This window comes from Chrysochloris asiatica, unplaced genomic scaffold, assembly GCF_000296735.1.
Source record: "Chrysochloris asiatica unplaced genomic scaffold, ChrAsi1.0 scaffold00375, whole genome shotgun sequence".
Classification (NCBI taxonomy): Eukaryota; Metazoa; Chordata; class Mammalia; order Afrosoricida; family Chrysochloridae; genus Chrysochloris; species Chrysochloris asiatica.
In genome coordinates this window covers 962,696-987,316 of record NW_006408893.1, presented here as the reverse complement: position 1 = coordinate 987,316, position 24,621 = coordinate 962,696, and the positions used below count along the sequence as shown (strand labels likewise).

The 24,621-nt window shown below is 40.5% G+C and overlaps 1 protein-coding gene and 1 pseudogene across 1 annotated transcript in view; one reads left to right on the top strand and one right to left on the bottom strand.

Annotated features, from left to right (window-relative positions):
* SHROOM4 (shroom family member 4) overlaps positions 1 to 24,621 on the top strand; it is a 401,166-nt gene that overhangs the window by 137,386 nt on the left and 239,159 nt on the right. The gene's annotated exons all lie outside the window — the stretch shown is intronic.
* On the bottom strand, positions 20,090 to 20,557 carry LOC102830698 (annotated as a pseudogene).

Here is a 24,621-nt window from a genome sequence, read left to right as displayed (position 1 = left end):
AGGGTTCTAGGACCGTCTTCTGAATCTGTCTTGTATATTTTTCTGTATCTTTGCTACAGAGGATCCACACAGTCTTTCTACATAGCCCACCATCATTACCCGCCCCATACTTTGTTGTTGTTAGGTGCCGTGGAGTAGATTCCGACTCTTAGCGACCCTGTACAGCGTTTCCGAGGCTGTAAATCTTTACAGGATTAGAAAGCTTCATCTTTCTCCCGCGGAACAGCTGGTAGTTTCTGACCCTGAACTGCTGACGCTGAGGTTCACAGCTCAGTTTGTAACCACTACGCTACCAGAGCTCCTTACTTTAGTCTTTATTATTTCTTTTATTCTGGTGTTTGTAGGATTACTTTGCTGGGTTTTTTTTTTTTCTAATTGTTACATTAATGTGTTGATTTTGATTCTTCTTTTTGTATGTGTGCATTTATTGCTATAAATTACCTTCTGGTGTGGCATTGTGGGTTAATACACCAGATGGCAAAGTTGCTTTGAACCATAAGGTAGGTGGTTCAAGCTCACCAGTTGCTCCTTAGGAACTTTATACAGGATCATTATGGGTAGGGACTGACTTGACGGAACTTAACAACAACACAGCAATCACTGCTTCTGTTTTGTCCCAAAGGTTTTTTTTGTTTTTTTTTTTTAATGTTTTATTGTGAATTATGTGATAGTTTACATGGGAGAACATTAGTTTTACATTCATTATGTGATAGTTTACATGGGAGAACATTAGTTTTACATTCATCCTATCTTATATCGTTTCATTGCCATGCTTACAATCCCCTCCATGCATCATCAATCAACCAAAGTGTATACACTACAAGCCTGCCTCCCCCCGACCCCCGGTCATCAGCACACAGCCCCTCTCCATCTCTGTGTCTAAAATCCCAAATGCTCCATCTCTCCACATCATTGTCTCTTCCTCCATCTCCGGCATCACTGCTTCTCTGGGTAGGGTCCCTCTCTCTGCTCTCCTCCCTTGATGGTCCCAGGAACCTCCGCTCCTAGACTGAAAAGTTAATCATTCCCCTCCTTGCTACAAAACGTCTACCTTTACATTCCCAACCCTCACAAGCAGTCCTGATAACAATTATTCACTATTGTATCACAAGAGACCCATCTGCATTTCATTTCATCAGCCCCGCCTAGACAGATTGTGTACTACTCAGTGGAGAGTCTACCTTCCTTCATGCCCTATGAATCTAGGTTCCCCCTTGAAAGCTTGTAAGCCAGTCACTTCTTGCCTTTGTAGCCTCTCCATTTTAAGTAGCCAATGTCCATGTTGCCTATCCCTGTCTACTCTGTGTATGGAGTGGGTGGGAATGATCCTTGCTGTAAGGATTTGTTCCCTCTTTTGAGCTACTGCATCCATAGGTGTAGGTCAAGTTCATCAAATTGTATCAGATTATTCTTTTTTTCCTTTTCTTTCTTCTTCTGGTTGATCTCTGATCATCCAGTCATTGAAGTCAGATCAAGTAGGTATTATCTGCAAGTGTGGGTGTTCTTGTGAATATACCCTCTCTTATCAGCTGTTGTCCCAAAGGTTTTTATATGTTGTGTTTTCGTTCTCATTTGATTCAAGGAATTTTTTAATCTAAGTTTTTATTTGTTCGGTTACCCAGTAGCTTTAAAGCTGGGTTGTATTTAATTTTTATATATTTGAGGTTTTTTTCTTGATCTTCATATTGTTGATTTCTAGTTTTATAGAATTGTGATCTGAAAAGATGCTTTGTATTATTTTGCTGTTTTAAAATTTAGTGAGGCTTATTTTGTGGCCTAATATATAGTCCATTCTGGAAAATGTTTTATGCACATTTCAAAAGAATGTATATTATATAGTTGTTGGGTCAAGTGCTCAGTATAAATATATGTAGGTTAAGTTGTGTTGTGTAGTTCTTCTATGTCTTTGTTGAATTTCTATCTAGCTGTTCTGTCCATCATAAAAAGTGGTACATTAAAATCTCCTACTTTTATTGTAGATTTTTCTATTTCTTTCTTCAATTCTATTTGAGTTTTATTTTTATATTTTGAAGCTCTTTTATTGGGAGCAGAAATATTTATTATGGTTATATTCTCTTCTATTGACCTTTTAATTATAAGATAATGTCCTTCTTTGTCTCTTATGCTAGTGTTGTGTTAATGTCTATTTTATCAGGAATTAATATTGCCATACTTGCTTATTTTTAGTTGCTGTTAGGTTGATATATTTCTTCCATTCTTTGGTATTTTAATCTATTTTTGTCTTTGTGTGGAAGATATATTTATTATAAACAACATATTGAAGAATCTGGTTTCCTTATCTCTTCTGCTATTCTGTATCTTTTGACTAGTATGTTTAATCTATTGACGTTCACTATAATTATTGATAGGTATGGATTGATTGCTGTTATTTTGTTATGTGCTTTTTTGGGTTTGGGCTGGTTTCTTTGTTCCACATAATTTTCTGTGCTGAGTCCATTTTGTTTGTGAGTCTTATCAATTATTTTATTGCTGTTGTTTTAATGTTTACTAAATCTTTATGGTCTTCCTTTTTCTTGATTTGATATGAAAGAGTATTAATTTTTGATATCATCCTATAATTTATTTAATTTCTTCCCCAGTTTTAAGTAGTCTGTTTTATCTTGATACTTACTTGGCTTCCTCTGCATTTTGCAGTTCTGTAACTATATTTTTCCCTCTTTTTGCTTTGTAGTTGTCTCATTATAAATTGATATTTCTGGTTTACTGTCTCTGGTTTGCTATTTTCAGTGTTGAGGGTTTATTTTACTTTGGATACTTCTGTATATTTATTGAATTTTGGGTGATGTTGTTGTGTATGTCCATCTCAGGTTGTTGTTTACTGTTGTTGATTCTGTATCCAAAAAATACCTTTTAGGGTTTTTTTTGTCACATTGTCCTGGCTATTTTAAATTCCTTTAATTTTGGTTCTAATTTCACCATCATATTTGAGGGACAGTTTTTCCTGGTTATATATTTCTTTGGGGCATTTTTTTCTTTTTGAATTTTTAATATGCCTTCTTGCCTACTTGGATTCTGCTGAGAAATCACAGCTTAATCTTATTGGATCAGCTTTGTAGGTAACTTTTTACTTTTCCCAAGTTGCTCTCAGGATTCTCTCCTTGTGTTTGATTTTGGAATGTTTGGTTATAATATGTTTGGGGATCTATTCTGTTTGGTGTTAGTTCAGTTTCTTGAATGGATATTATTTTCTTATATTTTATGATGTTAGAGAAGTTTTCTTCCAACAGCCCTTCAACTGTATCTTCTGTGCTTTTCTTTGTCAATTCCTCTTGCAGAATTCTGAGATCACCCAAAAATTGTTTCTCCACATGAATATTGTGCTTTTTTTGGTTTTCTTCAGATTGTTCTTCTAGCTTACTGGTATTGAGAGATTTCTCTTCAAGTTTACTAATTCCAGCTTCCATTGATTCCAGTCTACTCCTTTGTCCTTTCAACATACTATCAATTTTGCATAACTTAGTATTAACCTCTAGGATTTCTATTTGTAGGCTTTGTATTATTTATCATCTATTTTGTTTGTTTGTACCTTTGTGTTTTCCTGCACTCTTAATTTTTTCCTAGATCTTTCTGTGATTTATTTTGAGGAACCTAAATATTTTTCTCTTGAGTTGTTTTTCATGTAGTTTAAATGCCATTTTTCCCCCCTTAAAAATGTTTTCTACCTCTGGTTCTTGGTCACTTGTTTGAGGTACTCTGTCCTGTTTCTTTGTGTGAAGAGAAATTTTTGCTTTCTTTTAATCTTCTGTTCTTTCAACAGTTCTGGATTGGTCTGCATGTCTTTTAAAATGCAAATGTAACAACTCTGAAGTTCTGGGTGGGGCTCAAGATTATACCTTAAAGGAAGCCTAGGTTTTTGGGGGGACACTTTCTAACTCCCCTTTTAGCAAATCCAGTATGGGCTAATGCATTAGACTACAACATCTTTTAAACTGCAAAGTCAGTTCAAGCTCTCCTTGGAAACCCTATACAGGGTTGCTATGGATTGAATCCACTGCATGGCACTTAACAACAAGGACAACAACAATCAAGTTTAGACCAAAGGCTGGCTTACAAACTTTCCGTAATCATAATTCCCAATATTCCTATCACATACATATGTCTATTTTATAATAGGCAGGAGAAGCCAATATCCAAAAGGCAGTCAAACACATTAAACTTTAAAACACTCAAGAGGCCTTGGGCCTCTGGTGGTTATGTGCCATAGAGTCGGTTCTGACTCATAGTGACCCGGTTCAGGGTTTCCGAGGCTGCAAATCTTTACGGAGCAGAAAGCCTCATCTTCCTCCTGTGGAACAGCTGGTAGTTTCAAACTGCTGACCTTCTGGTTTGCAGCCTGATTCATAACCACTACGCTACCAGAGCTCCTTAGCAGGGTGGATTCCAGTAGGTCCTGGCCACAGATCAGCTATCTTTTCTGTCCCCTTCAGACAATTCCAGAAGCTGCTCTCCTTTTAGCTGAAACATTTTATACCATTGTCTTTCATTCTTTCTCCCACAAAACATCACAATTTCTTAGGTCTGGAGGCATTGCAATGAATCCTGCCCATGGTGCCAAATGCTTACACCAAGTAGGGACCATGTCTGACTTCCCTTGACTCTGGACTAGTCTAATAGCTGCCTAAATTCCTGCTATTATTTGGAGAGAGGCGAGGATTTCTTTTTTCACTTCCCAAAACCACTCCTCTGACTAGTCAGTGAAAAGGTCATTGAACCTAGCGTTCTGGGCCAGTTTAACTACCCTTTGTAGGGCATCTCTGGTTACCGAATGATGCTGATAAAATGTTACTATTTCAATTGTAATTGTTAGTATTAATTGTGATTGTCAAAACTCCAGACGATATATAGCTAAAAGGAGGGAGTAGTTATATTTTATCTTTAATATCCCATGCAGGTAAAGTTTTACTAAAGGTAATACAGAAACAGCTGGAACCGTACACTAACAGAGAACTTCCAGAGGTTTAAGCTGGATTCAAAAGAGGACGTGGAATGAGGGACATCATTGCTGATGTCCGATGGATCTTGGCAGAAAGCAGAGAATAGCAGACACGTGTTGACCTGTGCTTTATTGACTACAAAAAAGGTTTTTGATTGTGTGGATCATGACAAGCTATGCACAACCTTGCAAAGTATGAGTATTCCAGAATACTTAATTGTGCTCATAAGGAATCTGTACATGGGCCAAGAAGCTGTTGTTTGAACAGAACACGGGAACACTGAATGGTTTAAAATTAAGAAAAGTGTACGACAGGGTTGTATTCTTTCACCATATTTATTCAGCTTGTATGCTGAGCAAATAATCTGAGAAGCTGAGTTATATGAAGAAAAACGTGGCATCAGGATTGGAGGAAGACTCAGTTAACAAGCTGTGATATACAGATGATACAACCTTGCTTGCTGAAGCTGAAGAGGACTTAAAATACTTGCTGATGACATAGCCTTTGGTATTGATTGCATCTCAGTGTAAAGAAAACAACACCACTGGACCAATAAACAGCATTGTTATCAACGGAGAAAAGATTGAAGTTGTCAAGGACTTCATTCTTCTTGGATCAATCATCAACACTCATGGAAGCAGCAGTCAAGACATCGAACGACATATTGCATTAGGCAAATCTGTTGCACAAGACCCTTTTTAAAGTGTCGAAGAGCAAAGATGTCAGCTTGAGAACTAAGGTGTGCCTGACCCAAGCCATGGTATTTTCAATAACCTCATATGAAAGCTGGACAGTGAATTAGGAAGACTGTAGAATAATTGATGCATTTGAGTTATGGTGTTAGGGGAGATTATTGAAAGTACTATGGGCTGCCAAAAGAACAAACAGATGTGTGTTGGAAGAAGTACAGCCAGAGTGTTCTTCCTTAGAGGCCTGGATGGCCAAACTTTGCCTTTAATACTTTGGACATATTGTCAGGAGGGACCAGTCACTGGAGAAGATTATCTATCACGTTTGGTAAGGTGGAGGGTCCAAGAAAAAAAGTAAGAAACCCAGCGAGATGGATTGGGAAAGTGGCAGCATCAACGGGCTCAAGTGTAGCAACAATAGTGAGGTTGGCCCAGGATCAGGCAGTGTTTTGTTCCGTTGTGCATAGGGTCACTATGAGTGGGTATCAATTAAATGGCACCTAACAACAACAACCCCAAGCGTTCACACTTCTATGTCTTGTTTCTATCTTTGTTTTTCTTAGGTCTTTTACCTCAATCAGTTCTATTCTTTTAGGGTAAGTTTCTGCACACATGGTCTCATCCATAGATGTGAGCAACTATTCCACAAACCCGGATTCCTACCCTTGACTCCCCATTGTTGACAATGGGGACATTAATTAAGATAAGTCTAATTTGATGATTTGAGGTCATGATACCATGTTTACATTTACTATCGACCTGACCTACTGGTTCTAGTCAAATGCCCTTTGTACCTCTCCCATGTTAATGATACATTTTAGCCAAACTCACCTCATCTGGCAGAGGTATGGCAAGGCTGCCTCTCAGACTCTTTTCAGGGTCATGTTGAGAGGCTCCATCGGTGAGGGATGTGCTTCCCACTGTTAACTACCTTTACCTTGGGGAGAGTCTCTCTTAACTGGTACCTTTACTCAAGTATAGTGAGTCCACCCCTTCTCTGCGGTCTGGACGGTTGTCTCAATGGTCAACTTCACCTGGTAAGTGCTCTTGTAGTCCGGCTAGAGTCTGTCCTCTTTCCAGGTCTTGATTAGCAACAAGTCTCCTGGTTGGAAGTAATGAATGGTAAATTCGAAGGGAGGGGTTTGGACCAAGAGTCCTTAACCTGAGTGTTAGCAAAGCAGAAAGGACCAAGATGTAGTTTCTCTGGAACTGAACTCTGGTTTCCATGGTGGGTAGATCTGTGGTCCTTCCCAGGTTGTTGTTGTTGTTGTTACGTGCCATCGAGTCGGTACTGAACCATAGCAACCTTATGCACAGCAGAATGAAACACTGCCCGATCCTGGCCAATCCATCTTGTTGGGGGTCTTCCTCTTTTTCTTTGACCCTACACTTTACCAAACATGATATCCTTCTCTAGCGACTGGTCCCTGCTGAAAATATGTCTGAAGTATGATAGACGAAGTTTGGCCATCTTGTCCTCCAAGGAGCACTCTGGCTGCACTCTTCCAAAACGGATCTGTTGGTTCTTTTGGCAGCACTTTCAAAATTCTCCTCCAACACCATAAATCAAAAGCATCAATTCTTCTATGGTGTTCCTTATTCACTGCCCAGCTTTCACATGCGTGTGGGGTTATTGAAAATACCATGGCTTGGGTCAGGCACACCTTAGTCCTCAAGCTGACATCTTTTCTCTTTAACACTTTAAAATGGTCTTGTGCAGCAGATTTGCCTAATGCAATATGTTGTTGGATTTCTTGACTGCTGCTTCCATGAGAGTTGATAGTTGATCCAAGAAGAATGAAGTCCTTGACAACGTCAATCTTTTCTCCGTTGATAACAATGTTGTTTATTGGTCCAGTGGTGTTGTTTTCTTTACACTGAGATGCAATCAATACCAAAGGCTATGCTCTTTGATCTTCATCAGTAAATGTTTCAAGTCCTCTTCACTTTCAGCAAGCAAGGTTGTATCATCTTCACATCATTGGTTGTTAATGAGTCTTCCTCCAATCCTGATGCCACATTTTACTTCTCAGATTATTTGCTCAGCATGCAGGTTGAATACATATGGTGAAATAATACAAACGTGTTGCTCACGTTTTTCAATTTTAAAGTATTGCATGGTCTCATGTTCTGTTAGAACAACTGCCTCTTGGTCCAGATACAGATTCCTCATGAGCACAATTAAGTGTTCTGGAATACTCATACTTTGCAATGTTGTCCATAGCTTGTTATGATCCACACAATCGAAAGCCTTTGCATAGTCAATAAAGCACAGGTAAACATCTTTCTGATATTGTCTGCTTTCAGCCAACATCCATCAGACATCAGCAATGATATCCCTCATTCCACGGCCTCTTCTGAATCCGGCTTGAACCTCTGGAACTTCTCTTTCAATGTACGATTGTAGCCGTTTCTGTATTTCCTTTAGTAAAACTTTACTTGTATGGGATATCCAAAGAGATTGTCCGATGATTTCCGCATTCCATTGGGTCACCTCTCTTTGGAATGGGCACAAATATGGATCTCTTCCAATCAGTTTGCCAGATAGTTGTCTTCCAAATTTCTTGGCAGAGATGAGTGAGTGCCTCCTGTGCCGCCTCCCTTTCTTGAAAGATTTCAATTTTTATTCCATCAATTCCTGGTGCCTTGTTCTTTGGCAATTCCTTCAATGCACCTTAGACTTCCTCCTTCAGTATCATTGGCTCTTGATCATATGCTACCTCTTGAAATGGTTGAACATTAACCACTTCCTTTTGGTACAGTGACTCTGTGTGTTCCTTCCATCTTCTCTTGATGCTTTCTGCATCATTCAATAATTTGCCAAGAAAATCTTTTAATAACAAAAGTCAAGGCTTGAATTTTTTCTTCAGTTCCCCCAGCTTGAGAAATGCTGAGCGTGTTCTTCGTTTTTGGTTTTCTGATTCCAGATCTTTGCACATTTTGTTGTAATATTTGGCTTTATCTTCTTGAGCTGATCTTTGAAATTTTTATTTAGCTCTTGGACTTCCTCAGTTCTTCCATTTGCTTTAGCATCTCTAAGCTGGGGAGCAAGTTTTGCAGTGTCTATTCTGGCATCCATTTTGACCTTTTCCTTCTTTCTTGTCTTCTCAATGACTTTTTGCTTTCTTCATGTATGATGTTCTTGATGCCATCCTACAATTCTTCTGGTCTTTGATCTTTAGTGTTTAATGTATCAAATCTGTTCTTGAGATGATCTCTAAATTCAGGTGGTATATATTCGAGGTCATATTTTTGCTCGAGAATTTGTTTTCATTTTCTTCAGCTTCAGTTTGCATTTGCATATGAATAATTGATGGTCTGTTCCACAGTCTGCCCCTGGCCTTGTTTTGACTGATGATACAGCTTTTCCATCGTCTCTTTCTGCAGATGCAGTCAATTTGATTTCTATGTATTCCATCTGGTGAGGTCCATGTGCATACTTGTCTCTTATGATGTCTAAAGGAGGTATTTGAAATGAACAAATCATTGGTTTTGCAGAATTCTATCATGCGTTCTCCAGCATCATTTCTATCACCAAGGCCATATTTTCCAACTACTGATCCTTCCTCTTTGCTCCCAACCTTTGCATTCCAATCACTAGTAATGATCAATACATCTTGATTGTATGTTTGATCAATTTCAGATTGAAGATGTTGGTAGAATTCTTCTATTTCTTCCTCACTGGCTTTAGTGGTTGTTGCGTAAATTTGAATAATAGTGGTATTAACCAGGCTTCCCTGTAGGCGCATGGATATTATCCTATCACAGACAGCGTTGTACCTCGTGACTGTTCTTGATATGTTCTTTTTGACAATGAATGCAACACCATTCCTCTTCAATTTGTCATTCCTGGCATAGTAAACCATGTGGTCATCAGATTCAAAATGGCCAATACCCGTCCATTTCAGCTCACTAATGCTTAAGATATTGATGTTTATATGTTCCATTTCAATTTTGACAACTTCCAGTTTTTCCAGATTCATACTTCATACATTCCATCTGTTGATTTTCAATGGACGTTTACAGCTGTTTTTCTTCATTTTGAGTTGTGCCCCATCAGCAAATGAAGGTCCCGTGGACTTTTCTCCCACGGCCTTTACTTTATTCGTATCATCACGGTCAACTCTACTTTGAGGAGGCACATTTTGAGTGTCTTTCAACCTGAGGGGCTCATTTTCCAGCACTATATCTGACAGTGTTTCTCTGGTATTCATAAGGTTTTCAGTGACGAAATATTTGGAAGTAGTTCGTCATTCCGTCTTCCTAGTCTGTCTTCGTCTGGAAGCTCATCTGAAACCTATCCACCATGAGTGACCCTTCTGGTATTTAAAATACCGGTTTCATTGCCTCCAGAACCACAGCAACTCACAAGCCACCACAGTACGACAAACTGACAGACATGTGGTGGCTTGTGAGTTGCTGCGACTCTGAAAGCTATGCCACCTAGGTAGGGGAGTCTATTTATTGTGGCATGGTGCCCCTTTAGCAGTGACTGCCATTTGACCCTTCAGTTTCAAAAATTCTCAGAGCATTAAGTGAAGATATTCAAGTCAGGAATAACACATTCTCACTACAGTATTTACTACAGTCTGTCCATTTCCTCAAACTAAAATAAATATTACTGCCTCTTTCATTTTTATGCATTCACTTAAAAGCTCCTCAAACAGTAATGTCAGTTAAACATACTTTAACAGTATGACCTTGTCAAATGAACTGAAACTCTATTAATATTCATGGCTACTGCACAATATCCTCTTCCTCCTCTTAAGAAGACGAAATGCATACATACAAGGTGATCCAAATTTTAACCAAAAAGTTTTTTCTATTCAGAAAGAGTATTGGTACACCAAATATCTTTTTAAACAGTATTATGTATGCTCTTAAAGGATCTGAAACAGTAATGCAAATAATTAACAAACAACTGCACACAAATGAAGTCTTGAGCAGTGTACAATTTTAAAAATTACTATCACACCAGCCAAACAAATCCTTAACCACCTTTTAAATGAATTAATTTATACCATTTTACTGTAAAAAGAATATCAAAGAGATTAAAACAAAACAACTTTTCAGTGCCCGACTTAACATTTAAGCTTCACCTTGAATGTGCAAACTCAGAGTTTTTCATTGTAAGCCCAAATAGTCTGTCTACATTTATTTTAAGAATTATATTTGAAAGCTACCATACCAAAAAACAAATAATAATCACTGAGCCCTTTATTGCTGGCTACAGGTCACCTTCACCTCTTATATGGAGATTCGATGTTGTCTCCTATTGACAACCTCCCCTGGGTTTTGTTTTGTTTTTCTTTTATTTCCAACCTCAAGGTTGGAATTTTCAGCCCTTTCCTGTTGCGTTTTTTTAAAAATCATACCCATGGGTCTATCTTTCCTTCCTCCTTTTCACTCAGAATTCCCATATTTACCTTCATCCGCCCCTCTTCCTCTTTAATCCTAACCCCAATCTTACAGTTAGATCCTCTCCCAAAAGATTCACTCCTGCCTCTGAGACCTGGCTGGTCGAAGAGGATTAGGCAGCCCCAGTGTCAATTAGGAAAGTCATTTCATCCTCTTTGGGTCCCACCTTCAGATTTATCAAGGGTTCCTGGTGGGGCCCAGTCATAAGGAGCCCCTGACCTTCCTACCCCTCATCAAAAGTCATGAGGGGGAATCACCTTTTCTTAATCACTGGTCCACTTCTCTTGAGAAAGGGGGGTCCTGTTTTAACCTTATATTAACTATTTTATTCACAGTTTGTTGTGGTTGTTAAACGCCATTGAGTTGGATCCGACCCATAGTAACGCTGTATAGGGTTTCCAGGGAGCAACTCGTGAACTTGAACCGCCAACCTTGCGATTCAAACTGACTTTGTAGTCCAGCGCATTCATCCACAGTGCCACACCAGGACTATTCACTATTCACAGTTGTTGTTGTTGTTGTTGTTAAGTGCCTTCGAGTCGGTTCCGACCCATAGCGACCCTGTACGGGGTTTCTGAGGGTGTAAATCCTTACGGGAGTAGAAAGCCTCATCTTTCTCCCACGGAGCGGCTGGTACTTTCGAACCACTGACCTTAAGGTTCGCAGCCAGATTCGTAACCACTACGCTACCAGAGCTCCTTGATTTTGGCTTTCTGTTTTTGCTCCTCCTCCTCTGGTAGCGTAGTGGTTACGACTCGGGCTGTGAACCGCAAGGTCAGCAGTTCGAAACTACCAGCTGCTCCGCGGGAGAAAGATGAGGCTTTCTACTCCCGTAAAGATTTACACCCTCGGAAACCCTGTACAGGGTCGCTATGGGTCGGTTCCGACTCCACGGCACATAACAACAACAACCTCTCTAGAAAAACTTTCTGAGCTTCTCTTAACAGTTAGTTCATCAATGGGTTTGTTAACTCCATTTGACTACCCCTTACTAACTAGACTGGGGCCTGATTCCTGTGCACTCCTGGAGGTTTTTCGTGCACCCCGACTTTTGTTCATCTTTTTCCCAGGTTAAGCCCTCAACATTCTCCCTGAAGGACTGTCAGGAGTAATGTCTGTGGGAGTCTTCCCTGTTCCCTTCTTCCCTAGGCCTAGAATTCCATTTCCCATTTTCTATTGATCTTCCTGTCTGGTGTCTGAGTTTCTAATCCCCTTATTTGGAGATTTCTTACACACAGCCCCAAGAATTCGCTTTTTCCATCTCCAACCAGATTGGGACTCCACACTTGCTTGGCATCTAAGATGCGCCTCAGTCACCCACACGTCCGCCCAAAATGCCCAACCACCAGGGTATACTTACAGTCCAATTTACCCACCCTGGCTCATGCACGAGATTGCTTGGTTGTCACGATTAATCTGTTCTCAGTCCTTCATGTCGCTCACACTAATTTTCTCTCAGGTCTTTTTCTGGCTTTCACTGAGAGGCATTCACCCTTGCAGATTAGGCCACGAAAACCAAGGCAGGATGCATCTCCTTTTCCATCAGGGCTGCCACTCCAAGTGGGCAGAAAATCCCAGACAGGCCCCCTAATTGGTGAGAAACATTGTAGATACTGATAAATGCTCAAGAAATTCAATCTAGACTCATTTTAGTAAGAGAGAGGAGTTCTTTATTCGAATTTGCACAATAGGGCGTCAATCCAGTGGACATGGGCGATGCATGATTGGCTCACAGTTTTATGCCCATTTTCTGTCCCCCCAGTTTCATATTCTAGCCAGAACGGTGCCCATGGTCTTAATGACTGTATTCTTATTTAAAGTTCCTTGTCCTAGAACAGATATTTTCTCCCCTCCCCCAATTCATCCTGTTGGGTGTGAATCAACATCCTATGTCTGATCTAGCAGTCTCATGAGCCCTTTATTTCTTAAGATGGACCATCTTGAGAATTTCTCACAAAGGTAAAGAGACAAAGAAGGGGAAGAAAGAATAAAAAAACTATAAAAGAAAAAAATCTAGGATATTTACCAGCTTGAAAAAGGAGAACATTCTGGGGTCACATTGCCAGACAAAGACCTTATGTGGTGGCTGGGCAAGTGATGAGATGGTGATACTTCTGACCATAGATGGAATTCCTCTAGGTTAGTTGTGGGCACTCAATCAAAAAGTAGTTTGTCTTGACCCCAAAGCACCAGGTTATTTCCATTCCAGAGGACAGGCCAAGGTAAGAGATCCTTTTAGTTCAGGCCTGGTCACAACTAGTACTACAGGTCTGGGGCAGGCTGTCCCTGATTCTAGTTACTGGGGTTGTTGCTGTTAGCTCTCATCTCACTTTGATGTGGCTTTGACCACCTGGAGAGCAGGAGCTTCATGGGGAGTGAAAGTGGGTTGGGGCTGGCCATCAGTCTTGTAACCAGGGCAATGTTGTTGCCATTGAGTCTGTACCAACTCATAGTGACCTTACAAATGAAACCCTGCCCAGTTCTGCACCAACCTCATAACCGTTGCTACATTTGAGCTCATTACTGCTGCCATTGTGCCAATCCCATCTCGTTGGGGGTCTTCTTTTTCACTGTCCTTCTGCTTGACAAAGCATGATGTCCTTCGCCAGGGACTGGTCCTTTCTGACAAAATGTCCAAAATATTAGAGACGAAGTCTGGCCACCCTGGCTTCTGAGGTGCAATCTGGCTGTACTTCTTCCAACACAGTTTGTTTGTTGTTTTGGCAGTCCGTGGTAATTTGAATATTCTTCTCCAACACCATATCTCAAATGCATCAATTCTACTATTGTCTTATTTATTCATTGCCCCACTTTCACATATCAAGTAATTTTCAATACTGAAAATTATTTTATTTCATTTATTTTCAATTATTGAAAATAACTTCATATTCAATTTGGTGTACAAGAAAAAAATGATTCACCTTTCTCTCCACCAATTACCAGCCACCCTTTGTCTTTAAAGCCACCAAGGAAAGTTTAAGAAGACATTGATGAACCTAGCCTGTCAGCACAGATCACCTGTCCACCCTTCCCTCCTACACCCGAGCTCTGCAGGTTTGGATATGGGCTTACCTACATCCAGGCACTGGAGTAGGTGTGGATATCTCCCCAACCACTTTGATGGGGCTCACATTGCACAACTCACCACCATGTTTCTCTGACCATTGGGAGAGCAGGAGGTTTGCTGGGGATATATGTGGTTGGGGATTGGCCATGACTCTGGTCATCAGGGCAGTGTGGAGAACAAGAAAAAAAAAAGTCCCATCTTTATCTTTTTCAGCCACTGGTATGTTTCTGCAATACCAATATGCGGTTAAGATGGTTGCACAGTATCTGGCCAGCTGGCCAGGTAACCAATTACTTTCCATCTTTTGCCATGTCTGTTCAGCTTCCTCTCCCAGTAAGCATTCTTTCTACTTCTCTTTCTCTTCACCTGAAGCTCAGGGTCCAAGGACTGTCTGTCATCTACCTCTGCTTCTCTTGGTTTTCCATTTTTTTGTTATAAGGGGTCTGTATAGTTTTACAGTCTAGTCTACCATGCAAGCCTTTCTTATGATTTTGAGTTTTGTTCCACATTTTTCTCCCACTCTATGTAAGACCTTGGATTCCTGGTGTGGTACTGCAGGATCATCATTGGATTGTGAACCACAAGGTTGGAAATTCAAACCAACCAGCTGTTCCTTGAAAACCATATATAGGGTCTCTGTGAGTCTGAACTGACTGTGTTTAACAACAACAACATCTAAGCCTTTCTACTGTGATCCCTTTCAGAGTAGTTGGTAGTGGTACCTGGACATAATCTAGTTATTCTGGTCTTAGTGTTGTGGACACTAATGTTCTCATGGTTCATTAGCCTATTGGAATTATTGTTTCCATTAATCTTTGATTTTCATCATTCGTCTTTCCTCTAGACAGGGAGAGCTCCATAGTTGCACCTTAGATGGTCACTAATCACCAGAGTAGGACGTGGACCGTTATCTTTGTGGATTATATATTCCAATTGATTTTGGTGTCCCCTGAGACTAGGATCCTGAGCCCCTAGGCCCAATGATTCCATTTCCTGAAGGCGTTTCCTTATGTCTATGAAGTTTTCAATAACTTTGCTTCCTGATACTCCACTTTGTTTATGAATATATCTGGTTTGGCTCGTCTATGGATATATCTGGTGTGGCACTGTGGGTTAATGCACCAGACTTGCAAAGCCATTTGAACTGTAAGGTCAGAAGTTCAGGCTCACCAGTTGCTCCTGAGAAACCCTATACAGGGTTGCTATGGGTGGAAAATGACTCGATGGCACTTAACAACAACAACTGCAGCGAAGGTAAATACCTATGTACAAATATCCTGTGTCAAACCTATATCTATTTGTAAGTATGTACCCACTCTCTCTCCCACCTGATTGTTCTGTGTCTTTCAAGAAAATCTATGAAGATTACTCCTCTCGAATCATAAAAACAAAACAAAACAAACAAACAAAAAAACTCTGTCATAGACCTCTATCATAGCCTTCTGAGCTTGTACTGTACTCTCTGTCTTGAATTCTGATCCCCTCAGAAACCACTGTTTTGATTGGACCTTTTAAGATTTTTATTTGAAGTCACCCTAGCTCTGCAGGATAAGCTCTGGACTGCAAAGCACTAGATTGGTGGTTTGAGCCAACCAGCTGCTTTGCAAGAGAAAGATGAGGCTTTCTGCTCCTGCAAAGTTTTACAGTCTTGGAAACCTTGTGTACAAGGTTGCTAATAACAACAACATGAGTCAAAACTGACTTGATGGGGCGGAGGTGAGGAAATAACACAGAAGGAGCTCTCCTAGAGTAGTGCCAGAGTTTTGGATATTGTATAAGGCGCTGGGTGCCAGTTTCCCGTGCCCACCTGTGGAAGCAAAATATGGTGGTTTCTGAATCGATCAGGACGATCACGTCCCTCTAGGCCCCTTGGCCTGGACTGAGATCAGAGGACAGGGCCACAGCCAAGCAGATACAGTGACACAGCGCTAACAAGCCAAGGAGCTGCATCTGGAGAAAGAGGTGTGATGGAATTTTCATTTTTCACTTCTCTTTCCTCCTCTCCCTGGTCACACCCTCACAGCCCTGCCCGGACACCTTCAGGTGGGTGAGAGCGTACCCCCAAAAGGGTCCAGTGTTGTACCCACAGTGTTCCCACAGCACAGGGAGGAGGCTCCTGAGAGCCCCATTGGTCTCGCAGGCTGATTCTTATGATGTCTGACTCTGGGACCCAGCCCTAAATTGACCTGGGCAGGACCCTTTATTCCTGCCTGCAAAGCAAAGGCTATTAGACAGTCAGCTATAGTTTTATTTTTGTTTCTGAGTGGTGGTTTTTGTCTCTGCTTTTATATTATTTGTGTTTTGGATCCTTTGGTCTCACTCTTTTCCTGAGGATGGAAGCTTTCTCCCCCTACCTTACCCAAGAAGAGACAGCAAGTGTGCTCATATAGCCAAGCTACAAGCAAACCCTGTAATATCCCACCATTTGGAAAAGATCCAATACCAGCTGCTAGGCATTACACATGAAAAGGTAAGCCTGTCTCCAGATCATATCCACCAGGAGACACTCAGTAAGCTTAACAACACAGCAACATACATTCATTTATGTATTAAAAACCCACTTAACTACTAAAATGTCCAAGAAGAAACAACAAAAGATCTCAGCACATGTCCAAAAACAGAAAAGAGTAACTGAGACAAATGAGCTGGAGGCAGACACAGACTTCCCAGTAGAAGAAACACAGGCTGTGGATCTGCCTGAGAAGGAATTCAGAAGAATGATTTGGAAACAAATTCAAATGCTCCAAAAAGGGTGGAGGAAAATAAGGAAAGTCAGGAATGTGCTACAGAGCAATCAAACAAGATAGATATAGCATTGGAAAGAATTCAAAACCTGCAAAAAGAGGTCTGGTGGTGGTGGTTATGTGTCGTGGAGTCAGTTCTGACTCATAGCAACCCTGTGTAGGGTTTCCAAGGCTGTAAATCTTTACAGGAGCAGAAAGCCTCATCTTTCTCCCGTGGAACAGCTGGTAGTTTTGAACTGCTGGCCTTGAGGTTTGCAGAACCAGCGAGCTGGAAGACAAATCTCTCAATACTGCTGAGATAGAAGAGCAAGCAGAAAAAAGGATTAAAAAATCTGAAGAGAGTTCAAGATTCATGCTGGATAACATGAAGAGGAATAACTTAAGAATTATTGGCATCCCAGAACAGGAGGAATCACAAAAGTCCACAGAGGAGATAGTTGAGGAACTACTGGAAGAAAATTTCCCTAACATCTTGAAGGATGAGAAGATAAACATTCAAGAAGCTGAACAAAACACAGGAAGTATAGACCCCTAAATAAAATCACGAAAATGTATCATAATTAAAGTCTCCAAAACCAAAGACAAGGAGAGAATCTTAAAAGCAGCTAGGTAAAAGAGAAGTGTTACCTACAAAGACAATCAAATCAAATTAAAGCTAACTTGTTGACACAACACAACAACAAAGATGAGACTAAGACATGTATATTACTGAGATAACTTGTCTGAAGCTAGCCACAGATTACAGAGATATGCTTAAAAACACATTTTATTTGGAATAAACCCAAGCAAAACCCTAGAAGCAGTGGTGTTTTTGTTTATTCTCTTGTATGTTTGTGTAGAAGAGGAGGCTCAAAAGTTCATGAAAAAAGGAAAATGAAAGATACTGGAATTTTTCCACAGACATTTTGAAGTCTGCTGGTGTGTGCATGGATATATATGTTGTTAGGTGCCTTTGAGTTTGTACTGACTCATAGTGACCCTATGCACAATAGAATCAATCTTCTCTCTTGGATGACTGGTAGATTTGAACTACTGACCTTTCAGTTACAGTCCCTCTCATAATCCTCTTTGCTACCAGGGATGATACGTATATATATATATATATAGAGAGAGAGAATTTAAAAGAGTGAAGAGAGGAGGATGCCTAGGAGCTTTTTGTAAAAACCTCAGTTCTTTGGGACTGTAGACTTCCCAGGAATGTATTGCTGACTAGCTTTACCTGAAATTTTGGTTCATTTTAGTACTTAAATTTGTTTGGTTAATGGGGAGAGGGTAACACTTTAGGATCATGCTGGGACTATAGCAAAATTGCTCAGAATGGTGATTGCCAACAAGCCAAGGATTGAAGTTGGCTTTGGTATCTGGAGGTTCCCCCTTTGCTTAGGTAGACTTTTTCCTGATTTTTGCTACATTTGCCATGGTTGAGTTTGCCTTCCCATCCCTTCACATCCATCAGCCACTTTCCCTAGTTTTCTCTGGGGATTGCTGTGATTTGATTTCCCACCCTCCTCTAGATTTCTTCAGAAACTTCTTTTCTTCATTGTTGTAAGCTTTCATTTTCTCTCCCCACTCTGCTATTGCTTAACTGTATGATAGAGGAAATAACTGTAGTCCAGAAACACACTTAATAAAATAAGAATAAGATAAAGAAAGAGGGAAAACTCTAAACCCATCCCAAATCGTTGAGAAATCTATTCTGTATGAGTTGGTTGTGAACTGCCTTGCAATTTGCAGAATGTGAAAGTTGTGCTAATCAGGGCCTTTTCTGTTTAGAGTCTACCCTGACTTCGATCCATCCATAGCTATCTGGGCTAGGCTAGGCCCAGGGGAACTACAAAGATAGAATTTTAGAAGATGAAGACAAATGGGGAAACCCAAAAGGACAAAAAAGCAAGTCTTATTTCTAGTTTTGAGGACAGAGCAACAAGCTCATTGTTTAATGACTGGGAGTACATGCTGTAAAGCCTGGAACCCCAGTTTTGAGGTTAAAAACTGAGGCTAATTTGGAGTAACTCTTCTATTGTTGTTGTTGTTAAGTGCTGTCGAGTCGGTTCCGACCCATAGCAACCCTGTACAGGGTTTCTGAGGCTGTAAATCTTTAAGGGAGCAGAAAGCCTCATCTTTCTCCCACGGAGTGGCTGGTAGTTTCGAACTGCTGACCTTAAGGTTCACAGCCCGATTCGTAATCACTATGCTACCAGAGGCAATATTATCTGAGCTAAGCCTCCATTTGCTTTACCACTCTGATTCTAGCCTTGAACTATTGCCATACTTTCCCTGAAGCCAATCAGTGCCTCTTCCGAGCTCTATGGCCACATGGCTACCACAGTGTTGTTTCCAAAATATGATTTCATTACTCCCTAACTTTGAATCTTTTAAATCTTTTTCAGGAGAAAACCTATAATTCTTTACATAATATACGAGACCCTTTATAATCTGCCCTCAACTACTGTATCTCATGTTCTTCTACCTTTGTGTTCCTGTACCTGCCCTCACCCACAGAACTACCTCTGCATTCAAGGCTCATCTCATCTTAGTCCATTTTTTATTCCTCATCTTTTACCACTTCTCATAGATGTCAGCAACATTAAAATTCTCATTGTATTTCTGGATTTATACATTTATCTCTCTTACTAGATTGAATGTTCTTGAAGATAGGAACCTTAGCTCTCTATTCAATGCAGTCCCAAAGCCCCATTCAGAATCTAGCATGTTTGTTGTTTGTTGTTAAGTGCCATTAAGTCAGTTCTGACTCATAGCAACAAGGTTTCTGCAGATTGACTGGTGGGTATGAACCACTGACTTTGCAGTTAGCAGTGCTTATCCAGAAGTGCCACACCATACACATAAGTTTCTTTTTTTCCACCAGAGGAAGGAACTTTATTGATGGATTGTATACAGAAACCAAAAAGACTATGTCTCCACTTTCCATAAACTCCTATCCCTCTAGGGTTGAATACTGTTCCACTTGAGGAGGGGCTCTGAATTGCCTCTTGGCTTTTCCTTTCTTTGTGTAGCCTAACGTAGAAGTTCAGTAGCAATACTGCTTTGTTTTGTTTTGTGATTTTTCTCTAGCAATGCCTGCTGTAATTACTTAGTAACAACTAGGAATGGAGGGGGACGGGAAGCAGTTGGATGAGTAAGAAAACTGACACACAGGAAACAGAAACCTAGCTTATCAAAGGTCCCTTTGTCCTGCCTCAATGACTTGATGCTTCATTGGTTGCATTTCTCTTTATGCTGGATCACACCCTTCTGAATCAGATCCGGGATTTCCACTGCCAGCCAGGGACCAAGCCCCAGAGTCATGAGATGAGCTAGCCCAAACTTAGGCACATTCCTGGCCCACAAACGCTTGAAATGATCATTCAGGCATATTTTGCCACCCTGTACATCTTTGCTGTCTTTCCATCCAGTTCAGGGACTGTAATTTCTGAAGCAGTAGTGGGATATGTGATAAGACTATCAAACTCGATGTCAAACTCATATTTGAGGAGGTCATGGATGTACCAGCATTTTCCAAACCACTGAGTCCCTTCCTTGTTAGATTCCAGTCAGAACCAATCATTGTCCACATGTTTGTTGTTCTCTGCATATTGGATACAACTTACGATCTCGGGGCCCAGCATTAATCTTCAGTACTGAGATCTCTGACACTACACGTCGGGTGGCCTCATTAGCCATCTTGGAATAGGGCGTAAGAGAAACTGGGAAGTTATGTTTCCAGCAGCTTACACTCAGGGTAATGCCATCTTTACTATGGGAAGGTGGAGAGTTTGACTCCCTGAAGACTTCTCTGAAAGCGATCTTTATTTTCTTATAGTGAAAACAAATTTGTCATCCTGCTTGTGGGTGAAAAGGGAAGAACAGAATGGAAATGATTCCTGTGTCCTGAATATCACACATAAGTTTCTTATCTTAGCACAGAGAATGCTGCTGGTGGTGGTTGTGGTGTGCTGCCAAGTGGATTCCGATTCACAGTGACCCTGTATATGGTTTCCAATGCTGTAAATTTTGGGGGAACAGAAAACCTCATCTTTTCTCCTGCAGAGCGTCTGGTATATTTGAACTGCCGACCTGTTTAAATGCTACGCTACCAAGGCCCCTTGAGAATGCTGATAGATGGAACTATGTTCTTTATAATCCTATAAATGATCCTAAACTGGTGAAAAGCACATTCCTAGTCTTCATACAGAACTCATGAATGTTATTCACATCTCCAGTGTCCTAGGAAGAAAAGGAAACAGCAAGTATTATTTTCATTCTATTACTGGGGAAATGGAAACATATCGAGAGTGTCTCAGTCACACAATGAATGCTTAATAAAACTTGAGACATAAAGTCATCTCTCTGGAACTTTTCCTAACCCGCAGTGTTGTAAAACACTTTGGAGTTTGGAAGTAAAAACTGCTGCCCTAATGTGAGTAATCATAGACTGCTGGGGAGGTGTGAGAATTGCAATCCTTCAAGGGGACCTGAGGACTCTCTGTTGGAAGTGATACAAATATCCTTGCCCCTTCTCTAGCACTGCCAGGGGAGTACACAGCTTGTAGTATTGGTTTGTAGAGTTGAGATGGAGACCACATTACATTTCTCCTGAGCTGGTTGCCTGTTTCTGTTCAATTTATGTGATTTCATAATTGGTAGACTTTCAGCCATAAATTAACTATTTGTTTTCATGAACGTTGTTTATCTCATTTAAGTTACCTAGTGCTGCTGTGATAGAAATACCATAAGTGAGTGACTTTAATAAACATAAATTTATTTTCTCATAGTTTAAGAAGCTATAAATTCAAATTCAGGGTGCTTCTTTTAAGAGAAGGCTCTTTTGGATCTGGAGAAAGACCCTTGTGTCTTTAACTGATCTTCTTGAGACATGGCATCAGTCTTCCTCCAACTTTGCTTATTTCTCTATGCCTCATCTCTTCTTTTTTGGGAGTCTTGGTGTGGTGCTGTGGGATAAAGCACTGGACCTCAAAGTTGGTTTGAACCATAAAGTCGGCAGTTCAAACTCACCAGCCATTCCTTGGAAACCCTATACAGGGTCACTATGAGTAGGAACTGACTTAAGGAACTTAAAAACAACAACAATAATCTCTTCTTTTTAGATCTCAAAGGCTATTGGTTTAAAACACTACACTGATAAGGCTTCTTAGCATAATAAAGAAATCCTTTTCCCAAATGGGATTCTCACCATAGGTCTAGAGGTTAGGATTTACAACACATATTTGGGGGGGGGGGCATAATTCAATTCTTAGCACTCTCTTGCAACATTTCTCTCAGATCCAGTCTCCCCACCCTTACCCACCTATAGTCTGTCCAGAGTAGTCCACTGTATCCAGAAAGGCTCTGAATACTTTCTTGGAAAGTAGGCCTTATATATCAGGTATAACTTGAGCTCCAAGTAATTGAAACTCCTAACTGTCTTAAAAAACTAAGAAATGTACACCCACTCCTTACTTATTGATTGTCTCATTATCTGACTTTATACACTTATGACAATAGTAAAAAAATCTATCCAATTATTTTGCACATTAATGACCTATGTCTGGCAGTAGCAAATGATGAGGTCCCTGACAAGGGTCCCATGCTCATGTAGAAAGAAAGCTTTTATTGCATAGTATTTCACTGCCTGGAAGAGGAAAGGGGATTTGGTTTCCCTAAGCTGCTGGTCAGTTCTGGGTGAAGCAGAGAGGGCCAGGGGCTGGAATTGGGCCAGCAGGGATGGGGACACTGCCTGAAATGTTCCACATGAGGCTGAGGTTGGGACAACAGCAGCTAATGCCTTGAGTCTGTCTTCAAGTCTGGGGTGGAAGTGAAACCCCAGGATCTGGCCTTAGCTCCCAGCATTGTCACCAGTCATAGGCAGGTCCAGAAGGACTCTAGGGCCCGTGAGACTCCATGTAAGCTGACCAGAACCTGTGCAGCCTCTTAAGCTTCCGCCCTGCTCTCCCTTTGGTGGGCATAGGTGAGGGCATTGCTATGGATTGAATTGTTTTCACCTAAAATGTATGTCAACTTTTAGACCATGGTTCTCAGTAATATGTAATTATTCTCCATTTTGTGATCTTATATAAGTATCCTATGTGTTTTAAATCCTGACCTGTATGATATTAATGAAGCAGGATTAGAGACAGTTATGTTAATGTGGTAAGGTGGAATCTATAGGACTAGGTTGTATCTTGAGTCAATCTCTTATGAGATATAAAAGAGATGAAACAACTGAGCAGAGATCAGAGGCACCACCAAGAAAGAAGAGTCATGATCTGAGCATATTCTTTGAATCTGGAGTCCCTGTGCTGAGAAACTTGTAGACCCAGGGTAAGACTGATGATAAGGACCTTCCCCGAAAGCTGAGAGTTACCTCTGTAAATAGTGCCCTGAATTTGAATCTGTCAGTTTGTCATACTCTGGTGGCTTTTGTGTTGCTGTGATGCTGGAAGCTGTGCCACCAGTATTTAAAGACCAGCAGGGTCACCCATGGTGGACAGGTTTCAGGAGAATTTCTAGACTAAGAGTGGCAGGCCACTTCTGAATGGTTACCTACTGAAAACCTTATAAATAGCAATATCTGATGTAGTGTCTGATATAGTGCTGGAAGATGAGCCCCTCAGGTTGGAAGACACTCAGAATAGGACTGTGGAAAAGCTGCCCCCTCAAAGTAGACATAGATGGAGCAAACCTTTTGGGCTCTTCATTTGCTGATGTAGCACAACTCAAAAAGAGAACAAATAGCTGCAAATATCCATTAATAATAAGAACATGGAATGTACTAAGTATGGATCTAGGAAAATTGGAATTCTTCAAAAATGAAATGGAGCTCATAAACATAGATATCCTAGGCATTTGTGTTTTAAGTGCCATCGAGTCAATTTCAACTCATGGTGACCATGTATAGGGTTTCAGAGGAGTGGCTGATGAGTTTGAACCACAGACCTTTCAGTTAAAATTGATGTTTTGGTCTAGTGCTTATCCTACATAGCCACACCAGGGCATTAGTGAGGGGAAATGGACAGTTATTGTCCATTTTGAGCCAGACAATCATATTGGTTACTGTGTTGGGAATCACAAATTCAAGAGTTTACATTCATCATCAAAAAGAGTATTCAAGATTTTTCATGCTGTACAATGCTGTCTGTGATATGATAACATCCATTTACAGGAAAACCAGTTAATACCACTATTATTCAAATTTTTACACCAACCACTAAAGCCAATGATGAACAAATTGAAGACTCCTACCAACTTCCTGTCCATGACAAGCTATGGACAACATTGCGAAGTATGAGTATTCTGGAACACTTAATTGTGCTCATGAGGAATCTGTACCTGGACCATCGACCACTGAATGGTTTAAAATTTAAAAAGTGTGCGACAAGGTTGTATTCTTTCACCATGCTTATAAAACCTGTATGTTTGAGCAAATAATCTGAGAAGCTGGGTTATATGAAGAAAAACTTGGCATCAGGATTGGAGGAAGACTCATTAACATCCTGCGATATGCAGATAATACAACCTTGCTTACTGAAAGTGAAGAGGACTTAAAACATTTACTGAAGAAGATCAAAGACCACAGCCTTCGGTATGGATTACATCTCAATGTCAAGAAAACAAAAATCCTCACAACTGGACCAATAAACAACATTCTTACCAATGGAGAAAAGATTGAAGTTGTCAAGGACTTCATTCTTCTTGGATCAACTATCAACACTCAAGCAGCAGTCAAGAAATCAAACGACGTATTGCAT